Here is a 12,215-nt window from a genome sequence, read left to right on the forward strand (position 1 = left end):
GCTAGCTAAACTATAAGGAAGCCAAGAGAAAGTTAACTAAACCAAAGAATAAACATGAAGAAAGCTAGGAGAAAGCTAGCTAAGCCCAGGGGGAAAAGAAGAAAGCTAAGAGAAAGCTGATTAAACCCAGTCAACTTAACCAAGGAAAAAACAATGGGAGAAAGCTAAGGAAACCGAGGAAATGACGTAAGGACAACAAGGAAAAGCAAGAAAATAAAAACAAGAGGGTATATAATGTAGCTGGGTGAGGGCAAGAGGGGCGCAAGTGCTGGGGCTTAGCTGCAATTATAGTGAGATTTTCCAAGGCTGGTGATGATCAGGGCTACACTCTCACTCTCACTCACACTTCCCCCCCCCCTCACTACTCTCACTACCCTCATTCACGACCCCCTCTCACTATCCTCGCTCCTCTCACTCTCCTAACTCACCTCTTCACTCTCCTCGCTCTTCTCAACTCTCCTTACCACCCTGCCGGACAAGTTCGGACTTGTTTGGGTGGAGAGAGAGAGAGAGAGAGAGAGAGAGAGAGAGAGAGAGAGAGAGAGAGAGAGAGAGAGAGACGTCTCTCTTAAAGACACAGACTGAACAAATGCATAGTGTGTCCAAGAGGGAAGGAAAGGTTTGGGTTGGTACACAGCGGCTGAATAGACGAGCAAGCACAGGCGCAGGTACAGAGGCACAGGCTTTCGCGAGGATGGATGCAATACGCCTTCCTTGAGTCCAGACAGAACAAATTGCTTGTTTTTCAGTGACTGAAAAGAGATTAAAGGGAGTAACTTTGGATTAGATGCGTCAAGGGGCGAAGGATTCTGTGTCTAGAGTCACGAGTGAGAAAAAGAAAGCCAAAGAGAACTGTTGTGTCAATTGGAGAGACGTCTGTATATTATCATCACCCAGATGGAAAACGCTTTAACACATGTAACAGCACCAGTCGTGTCGACACTGTCGCTCGATCGAGTTCGAAATTGAGGGAATGGTTAAGAAAAGATATTTTGTCATGCATTAAGGGTGATGGATATATATATATATATATATATATATATATATATATATATATATATATATATATATATATATATATATATTTCTTTTTTCTTTCGTACTATTCGCCATTTCCCGCGTTAGCGAGGTAGCTTTAAGAACAGAGGACTGGGCCTTTGAGGGAACATCCTCACCTGGCCCCCTTCTCTGTTCCTTCTTTTGGAAAATTGAAAAAAAAACGTGAGGGGAGGATTTCCAGCCCCCCGCTCCCTCCCCTTTTAGTCGCCTTCTACGACACGCAGGGAATACGTGGGAAGTATTCCTTCTCCCCTATCCCCAGGGGATATATTGCCCCCCTGGTACCCACAGGGGGTAGTTGAGCATCATGATAGAAACTGATTCATACGACCGTACTTTGTGCTCGTTCTCTCCCCCCCCCCCTTCCCCCCACCCCCTTGTCAATTACCGGTCTGAATTTTAATTGCTAATCAGGCTTCTCCCCTACTCCCTCAACCCCCCACCGTGAAGGTTCCCTCCCCCCCCCCCCCCCCTGGGGAAAATACGCGCGCATACACCTCTTCAAACACACCCTTCCCCCCCACTCCCCCCCCCCCCACCTGTCCACCCCAGGACTAGTCATAACGCCCCCCACCTCCCCCTCCCCCCACCTATCTACCGCAAGACCTGGTCATAATGTCTCACGAAACTACCATTTGACACGGTAGTTACAAGCCGGTCGTCGTCCGTCGACCACAAACGCGCAGAATTTACCGAAAAACAAAACGAGTGCGCAACGCGACGCTCACGTGGATGACGTCACTCGTCCTTCCGCGCCATCTCCATGTTGTTTATCTTCCTGTTTTACTCTGACTCTACCTGTTCTCCCTAGGATTATAGCCATTTATTGAACACTTATCACTTAAGTTAATGCGACTTTTGAACCAATGACATCTCTTCTGTAAGTTAATTACCTTTTTTTATGGAATTAATATAATCATTAACAATCGACAGTGAACTGCGGTGTGTGTATATATATATTTATTCAGTCACTGGTAAGCCTCTCGCTCAACATCCGACGTAATTAACCACGATAATGAGGATTGTGGTAATTACCACGTCGGGGGGGACGGGACACGGTGTGAACGTGGCCGTAAAAGTTACGTTTATATATATAAATATATATTCTCCAAGTGTTGTCATCCAGGTCTACAACATCAAAAAAAGAAAGTCCCTTGGAATTATACTCACTGGCAACCATGGCGGAACTTTTGGCGGGAATATGAATTATGTATTTGAGTCTCATGACGTCATATTTGCCAGGTGTTTAATTACGCGTTCTGAGTCACGCCGGGGAGTTGGTGCAGAACTTTTTCGCGCAATTAACTCCTCTCGGTGTAATTAACTTATGGCATGTGTAAAGAAAGAGAAATTAGATGTAATTATTGACTATTATTTGAAAGAAATGCCCTCAACAACACAGTTGTCGGTTGCTTTTTAATTCGTCTATTTTTTTTTTCCATTTTTTTGGTACTTTTAATTACCTCTTAATGAGGTGGTCCATATCGGAATGACGCTGGGTTCATTGGGTGCTAATTACCCTGTCCACACGCTTGTTATTGCCTGGTGATTATTATTATTATTGTTAGGCCCGAACTACGTAATTGCTCGTTCATTGGCGTCTGAGGTCAAGTGATGCAGGGTAATCCAGAGAGAGAGAGAGAGAGAGAGAGAGAGAGAGAGAGAGAGAGAGAGAGAGAGAGAGAGAGAGAGAGATTGTGAACGCAACATGTCTCATATGATCTGAGGTCAAGGACGAGGTCGATCAAGGTCGCCAGAGGAGACCAGAGGTCGGGGAGAGATCAAGAAAGGTCAAGGGGAAGTGGTGTGCGGAGGTAATTCAGTTAGAGCCTTATTGGGTTGACCTGATCTGACCACGACCACCTGCTCTCCCAGGTTGGGGAGGATAGCAGGGGAGGGGAGAATAGAAGGGGAAGTAAGTAGGGGAGGATAGCAGGAGAGGGGAGAATAGAAGGGGAGGATTGCAGGGAGGCAAGGAGAATGGAAAAGGGAACCAACAGAGGCATATATATATATATATATATATATATATATATATATATATATATATATATATATATATATATATATATATATATATATATACGTAGAGAGAGAGAGAGAGAGAGAGAGAGAGAGAGAGAGAGAGAGAGAGAGAGAGAGATGAGGTCAGGGAGGGAGATCAAGGTATTCTCGTACCTTCATGACAATACACAGGAAAACATCACAATATAAAGTTGTCATCCCTTCAGTAAAAAACGTTGAACTCAAATTTCCTGAATATACAATAAACCTGTCCAGGCTCCCCATTGTCTGGGATGACCTCAGGTGACCTTTGCATGACCTGGGATGATCTCGGGTAACCTTTGCATGACCTGAGATAACCTCGGTTTGATTCAAATTGTCTTGTCTTTGCGATTGGTCACCTTTTATGACCCCATAATCAGAACCTATGACTTCATGTGTATCTTGAGATATATATATATATATATATATATATATATATATATATATATATATATATATATATATATATATATATATAGCTACGTCTTTTCGTTGTATATCAACTGACTTATATTTCTTTCTTTCGTCTCCCCTGATGATGTGTTTATTACACGAAAGTGCACTTGGGAACTTATCGTGTTTCATATTCCTCGTGGACTCATAGGGATATATATATATATATATATATATATATATATATATATATATATATATATATATATATATATATATATTAGTTTTCTTGAACCACTGAATACCCCATTTGACCCTCATTGTCTCACCTTAGATAGCCTCTGTGTGTTTGAGACATTTCTTTCTGAGGATTCCTATCCTGTAATGAACTCATTTGACCTTTGACTACGACCTTTGAACCTCACTTGACCATTAAGTACGACCCGTGACGTCATTCAACCCTTAACTGTGACGCGTGCTGTCACCTGACCCTTAGTTCTGACATGTGACCTCATCTGACCCCTTAAGTACGTCACGTGTGAACTGATCTCGCCTCTGACCTCTGATGAACTCGGAGGATGGCTTCCGCTGACCTCCGGCAAGGAAGGAAACCCCAAACAATCCTCACCATCTGCCATAACTCCAATCCGAGGCGACCTCGAATGACCTCAGCCCTTCGTAAATCTCCAGGGCGACCTGACCTGGGGCTCGGCGGGGTCAGTTTACGAGCGGCGCGGCGCCGCCCGCCCCCGGGGTGGTACAAGGGGGCTTAACCCTCACGGTGTAAAGTTCCGTCACGCGACGCGCCGGCCAGCCACAGTTCGTAAACTTTACGTCTGAGAGAGAGAGAGAGAGAGAGAGAGAGAGAGAGAGAGAGAGAGAGAGAGAGAGAGAGAGAGAGAGAGAGAATGATTTTTGTCTACTGTCAAAATTATTATATTTTTCTTTACGTCGAGAAATGTGATATCTTTATTTCTTATTTTTCTTATGTTTCATTTATTTATCTATCTATTTTTTTTTTTTTTGACCCCTGGCCTCTTTTGAAATTGTACAGGTAAAATGTGTATAGTTTTGCTCAGGTTAAGGTCACGGTGAGGGGAAGATTTTATATATATATATATATATATATATATATATATATATATATATATATATATATATATATATATATACATATATATGGTCACATGGAGAGAATGAGTGAGGAAAGATTGACAAAGAGGATATATGTGTCAGAGGTGGAGGGGACGAGGAGAAGTGGGAGACCAAATTGGAGGTGGAAGGATGGAGTGAAAAAGATTTTGAGCGATCGGGGCCTGAACGTGCAGGAGGGTGAAAGGCGTACAAGGAATAGAGTGAATTGGAACGATGTGGTATACCGGGGTTCACGTGCTGTCAATGGATTGAACCAGGGCATGTTAAGCCTCTGAAATAAACCATGGAAAGTTTTTTAGGGCCTGGATGTGGAAAGGGAGCTGTGGTTTCGTTGCATTACACATGACACCTAGAGACTGAGTGTGAACGAATGTGGCCTTTGTTGTCTTTTCCTAGCGCTATCTCGCGCACATGCGGGGGAGGGGGGTGCCATGTCATGTATGGCAGGGTGGCGACGTGAATGGATGAAGGCAGCATGTATCAATATGTACATGTGTATATATGTATATGTCTGTGTACGTATATGTAATGTACACGTTGAAATGTATTGGTATGTATGTGTGCGTAAGTAAGTGGGCGTTTATGTATGTACATGTGGATGTGGGTGGGTTGGGCCATTCTTTCGTCTGTTTCCTTGCGCTACCTCGCTAACGCGGGAGACAGCGACAAAGTATAATGAAATAAATGAAATAAGTAAATGAATATATATATATATATATATATATATATATATATATATATATATATATATATATGTATATATATATATATATATATATATATATATATATATATATATATATATATATATATATATATATATATGCTGATCATGGCTTTTCAATCTCCCAACAAAGCTAAATGTAAGCAAAAAGTTTCTAGACTTTTGCTCGCTGGTCAGACAGCGGGAGCAGCAGTAGTTACAATTTTAACCTCTACTGTGGTAAATATTACTTCTTCTTTTTTTTTCGTCTACTGTGGTGCTCTGAGGCTGAAACTGAATTCATACCTTTTTTTTTCCACCTCAGTCTCAGACCAATAGTTTGTTTGCAAGCTAGGAGGTGATAGAAAATATTTACATTTTTTCTCTAGTAACTTAAGGTCCATTACTGTTTATCTAGGAGAAAAAAAAAGGAATATAATACTTTTTTCAGGAAAGAATTAGTACGAATGAGTCAGTTGTTGTGTGGGAAAAAGTATAGGAACTTTGTCATCCTTTCCCCATTCGTTTTCAGGTAATTCCATGGTAGAAAGTAGAAAGAAAAGTATATATATATATATATATATATATATATATATATATATATATATATATATATATATATATATATATATATAATGTCTAACTCTGCATCCTATTCCAGATCCAATATTGTCATATGAAACAAAACTATAGATAGTTTGAGCCGCAGCTTGGAATTCTGATATGATTTCCGGGTTGTACTCAATAAGGAAAGTTTATATAGTTTCCTGGGTGGGTGGGGGGGAACATCTCGTACACTCTCTCAAAGGGGAGTATGAAGGAAAGTTTATAAAGTTTACGAATGTTTGGCTGGAGGAGGAGGATGGGGGGGGATGGTTGGTTGGTCTTGCTGGAGTTGAAACGTCAATATTGGAGGCAATACTAAGTAGAGTTTTAATCTTTTAGGGGGGGCAGACAATGTAGCTCAAGGAAACAGCTGTAAACGTTTCCTCTCTTGTTGGTGTGGTAGAGTCTCCATCAACGCACACACACACACACACACACTTCCCTCCTTTCGCTGTCTTTTATCTAATATTCTGCGTATCACTCCAACCCCTTTTCCTCCTCCTCTGCCTCGTCTACCTGTAAGTCAAGTACTGCTAAGGGTATTAGGAAGAAGTGCCTCTTTTGCCTTCTCCTGGGATATTCGTTCAAGTAAACATGGCTCCTAGTCCCCTTGAATATCCTAGAGGGTCCCAGGTCCCACTAAACATTACATATGTAAACGCTGTTCCAGTCCTGCTGAATTACCAATAAGTCTGTGTCTCCTCTGAATGTGTAATAAGGCTCTAGGTGTTTCCCCCCTGTGTACCCCCATAAGGCCTCCGGTGCTACTGAATATTTCATTCGTTGACAAAGCACTACAGTACACCACACACCCGCCGCTGAACAGCCCCCAGGTTAAACATTGCCACGAGTTCCACTGAACATCTCGTGTATACACAGAGCTCCGGGTGCCACTGAATGGCTTTGATAAGCTTCAGGTCCCACTGAATATCTTTGATAAACAAAGCTCCAGGTCCCACTGAATATATATATATAAACAGAGAGTCCAGGTCCCAGTGAATATCTAAGGGTGCCAACAGAGCTCCAGGTCCCACGAAATATATCTCCGATATAAACACCAAAACCCTCCGGGTCCCGCTGAATATCTCGGATACAAATAAAGTTCCAGGTGAACACCCCCCGGATATAAACAAAGGTTCCAAGTCCCGCTGGTGATGACATGAGGTACGAGAGCTTCAGGTGCCATAGAATATACTCAAAATAAACAAGGTTCCCCCCCCCCCCCCGAACACTTTTGAGAGCAAGAGCAACAGCCAAATGACGTCAAAACTTGGGCAGGAGTCTCGTTCTGGGCCACAATTGCGTCGGTAAACACTCACTACGGCCGAAAAATCCAATCAGAGGCGGCTCATCCGACCCACGAGTGTGTGAGAAAAATAGTTCCGCTGTGGGGTGGGTGGGTGAGGGACGGAGGGGGGGGGGGGGTAGTAACGGGTCTCTGGGACCCGCTGGGGACGCCGTCAGGGGATATTGGATGTCCCGATGTCCATTTTACTGATCTGTCTTGATTCTTAGAGGGGGACAATGGCGAGCAAGAGACCAGGCCCGATGAGTCGTGATTGGGAATCATAGAAATGATAGATTAATATCCGCCACTGGCTTAGTGTATATTGGATTTTCTCTCTCCAGTGTAGGATGCGATCCAGGCCTGGCTGGAAGGGAGATGGATGGATCCCTCTCTTCATTCCAGAAAATACAGACACTGTTTTTAGTCCACTCAATTTTTTTTTTTTTCCTTCTTCCCCCATTGTGTGTGTGGCTTGGGTCTTAATTACATTTTTTTTTCTCTCTCTCCACAGAAGAATGAAAACTTATTTCCTTTGCCTTGTGGATGTCTAGAGAATTACATTACTGGGAAATTACCTTTCTTTTTTTTTTTTAAATCATCTTTGTTGATGTATTGGAATCGATGGAAATAAGAATGGATTATCTTATTTCTACATAAATTCTCTAAATGCTTATCTTTCATCTCAGGGAAGTAGTCGATGTTTATGATACATAAATAAGGAAGAAAATTATGTGTGGTATTTTTAAGGTGTAAGAGCATTTTTTTTAAAAAAGAAAATGTAACGTGTGTGAGTGAGTAAAGTTATTTTGTTTTTGTTTATTTCTTTCTTTCTCGAGAAGCAACAAGTCTCACATGACTGATCCTTGGTAACACGACAGCTCTCACTCAGCAAGACTTCTACTGCTGGTCCTCCCCCCCCGAGGCTGGTCCTCCCCCCCGAGGCTGGTCCTCCCCCCCGAGGCTGGTCCTCCCCCCCGAGGCTGGTCCTCCCCCCCGAGGCTCGTCCTCCCCGAGGCTCGTCCTCCCCGAGGCTGGTCCTCCCCCCCCGAGGCTGGTCCTCCCCCCCGAGGCTGGTCCTCCCCCCCGAGGCTGGTCCTCCCCGAGGCTGGTCCTCCCCGAGGCTGGTCTTCCCCGAGGCTGGTCCTCCCCGAGGCTGGTCCTCCCCGAGGCTGGTCCTCCCCGAGGCTGGTCTTCCCCGAGGCTGGTCCTCCCCGAGGCTGGTCCTCCCCGAGGCTGGTCTTCCCCGAGGCTGGTCTTCTCCGAGGCTGGTCTTCTCCGAGGCTGGTCCTCCCCGAGGCTGGTCCTCCCCCCCGAGGCTGGTCCTCCCCCCCGAGGCTGGTCCTCTCAGAGGCTGGTCCTCCCCGAGGCTGGTCTTCTCCGAGGCTGGTCTTCTCCGAGGCTGGAAGTAAGACAAGAAAATATTTTGTGTGGGTGAAGGTGGATCCCGCTGGGAAGGTGATCAATGTTTAATTAGCTTGTTCCATCCCCCAGTACTCCCCACACATGCTCCCCCTGTGTCTCCTGCACCCCAGGACCCACCACTACTACACCCCACGACGCCACTACAACCCCAGGACCCACCACTACTACACCCCAGGACCCACTACAACCCCAGGACTCACTACAACCCCAGGACCCACCACTACTACACCCCAGGACCCACTACAACCCCAGGACCCACCACTACTACACCCCACGACGCCACTACAACCCCAGGACCCACCACTACTACACCCCAGGACCCACTACAACCCCAGGACTCACTACAACCCCAGGACCCACCACTACTACACCCCAGGACCCACTACAACCCCAGGACCCACCACTACTACATCCCAGGACCCACTACAACCCCAGGACCCACCACTACTACACCCCAGGACGCCACTACAACCCCAGGACTCACTACAACCCCAGGACTCACAACAACCCAGGACTCACCACATCCCTGGGGTCACTACAACCCAGGACCCATTACACCTGCTTTCTGTGTATTCCCTGCCCTACATCTACCGTGCCTCCCAGTGTAAGGTCATTCTACACCTCCAGTCTACACTTTCAGGAATTCGTTTCCGACCCCCACACACATTCCACGGGCTACACCCACCACATCTCCCTCAGCCTTACCTTGCTGCGCAGGGTGTACTGCTACACCCCGCCGGTCCTACACTACACCACACCCACATTAAAAACCTTGTAGGTAGGCAGGTAAGCTTATTATTGATATATATATATATATATATATATATATATATATATATATATATATATATATATATATATATATATATATATATATATATATATATATATATATATTTCTTTTTGTTATGGCTTACTTAAACCCTTCCCTCCCTTGATCCAGTCCCGCAGCTTCCCAGACACCACTACAACAACAACCATAACAACATCCACTACAATGACTTCCACAGCCACCACCACCACTACAACAACAACAACAACAACAACAACAACATCCATTACATTAACTACCACAACCACCTCACCACCACAACAATCACCATAACAATATCCACTACAATGACTTCCACAGCCACCACCACCACCACTACAACAACAACAACCATAACAACATCCTCTACAATAACTACCACCACCACCAGCACCACCACCACGCCAGCCAGCGCCAGCCACCAGCAGCAGCGGGAGTCAAGTGGTGGAGCAGCTGCTCAGGTGACACGTTGAGAGTGCTTGGTAACCTGATCCAGTCCTCCTCCTCCCTCCACCCCACCCACCACCACAACACCACCCAGCCTGCCCCAACACTGGCTCTGACTCTCTCTCTCTCTCTCTCTCTCTCTCTCTCTCTCTCTCTCTCTCTCTCTCTCTCTCTCTCTTTATGCAGCACTCAGGAAGCCAGTCACGTCCTTGGGGGCTTCTCTAGGGGCAAGGTGGAGGAGGATGGTTTGGGGTGGGGTGTTGGTCTTGTGATATTCCGAAACAATATTTGTAATGTGAGAGAGAGAGAGAGAGAGACAGAGAGAGAGAGAGAGACAGAGAGAGAGAGAGAGACAGAGAGAGAGAGAGAGAGACAGAGAGAGAGAGAGAGAGAGAGACAGAGAGAGAGAGAGAGAGAGATGGTGTACACAACACAGACGAGAAAGTGTGACTCGTACATGCCTGGGGGATGTAGTTTCAGACGGTTGCATCATGTCTGGTGGAGTTTATGATCGGGTTGAGGGGACGGTTAAGTGCTTGTTAGAGTCATTACTGTGGAAATGTGTTTCTGGTCAGTATCCTAGCTGATGTGGGAGCGGGGGAATCTGTGAGTTAAAAAAATGGCTGAATCGTGAGGCAAGTTTGAGCTATTTGTGTCTGCTTGTGAGTCGATGGTTGGTCATGGAGAATGTTCAGGGTAGGAGGGGGGTCGAGAGTGCCGTTGCCGAGGATCAAATGCTGAGCGTGTTGAGATGGGATTGTATTGGATGGGTTTGGATTCTTTGTGTAGACGTCGGGTTTTTCCTCTTGTTGCTAAGCAGCCGGTGATTGTTCTCAAGGCTCTGGTTTATGAAGTTTGTATCTTTCCTGCTGTTTAGTCCAGGCGGATGATGGACTGGTCAAGCTGGTAAGGTGTAGGTTAGGGTAGAGCTGATGAACGGTTTACGTAGGAAGCTGAGGGGTTGTATTTGTTATCCTTAGTAAGCTGAGGGGTTGTATTTGTTATCCTTAGTAAGCTGAGGGGTTGTAGTTGTTATCCTTAGTAAGGTGAGGGGTTGTATTTGTTATCCTTAGTAAGCTGAGGGGTTGTATTTGTTATCCTTAGTAAGGTGAGGGGTTGTATTTGTTATCCTTAGTAAGCTGAGGGGTTGTATTTGTTATTCACAACTACAGTGGCAGTAAGTGTTCTGAGGATACCTGGTTTGTTTATGGCCTTTGTGTTCTTGTTTGTCGTGTGGGGGAAGTGGATGTTACACGTGAAGTGTGTGTGTGTGTGTGTGTGTGTGTGTGTGTGTGTGTGTGTGTGTGTGTGTGTGTGTTTTAAGAGAGCCTTCTTCCTTGAGATGTCCAAAGTATCTTAAGTGGTAACTTTTCCAATTCACACTTTCCTGTAGAATTTCCTTGACAGTATACCTATCCTTCCAGACTTTCATTATATTTTTTTCCCTCCTCGCCCTGCTGTTGAGCCGGAGGGAGTGGTGGGTGGGAGAGGTGTCCTGTGCTTCTACCATAAATAAGATTACGACCGCAGATAACCTCGTCATGAATCCATCAAGTGTCCTGTGTTGTCTGTCCTGCCCGTGTACTCTCCCTCCACAGCTACACACACACCCCCTCTCCTCCCACTCCACAGCTATACCCCCCTCCCCTCCCACTCCACAGCTACACTCACCCCCCTTCCACTCCACAGCTACACCCCCCCTCCCACTATACAACTACCCCTACCCCTCTACAACATCCCCTCTCTACAACATCCCCCCCCTCTACACCAACCCTTCCCCCCTCTACAACTACCCTTCCCCCCCTCCACATTTCCCCCTCCCACTCTACAACTACACCAACACGGGTTACATGAGAAGCCTCCCCCCCCCCCTCCTCCTCCTCCTCCCGGATACAATTAAAAGTGTATAGATAAGCTGACTTGTCCTGTCCTTTCCCGGGTCACTCTTCCCTTCCAGGTCACTTCCTCTTTCCAGGTCACTTTTCCCTTCCAGGTCCCTTCCTCTCCCCAGGTCACTTTTCCCTTCCAGGTCACTTCCTCTTTCCATGTCACTTCCTCTCCATTTAAAGGCCGAGTTTGATTTCCATTATCGTGGATGTTGACACACACACACACACACACACACACACACACACACACACACACACACACACACAGCCCCCCCCACCCCCCCGAACCCGTGCCTCTCTCCGTCTTGTGGTTCCGGACCCCCCCTCCCCCCCACACCACCATCTTGGGCTCACTTCTGACGAGCGTAATTGCTTAAAAATAATGGCATAGAGACG

This window comes from Panulirus ornatus, chromosome 64 (genome assembly GCF_036320965.1).
Source record: "Panulirus ornatus isolate Po-2019 chromosome 64, ASM3632096v1, whole genome shotgun sequence".
Lineage (NCBI taxonomy): Eukaryota > Metazoa > Arthropoda > Malacostraca > Decapoda > Palinuridae > Panulirus > Panulirus ornatus.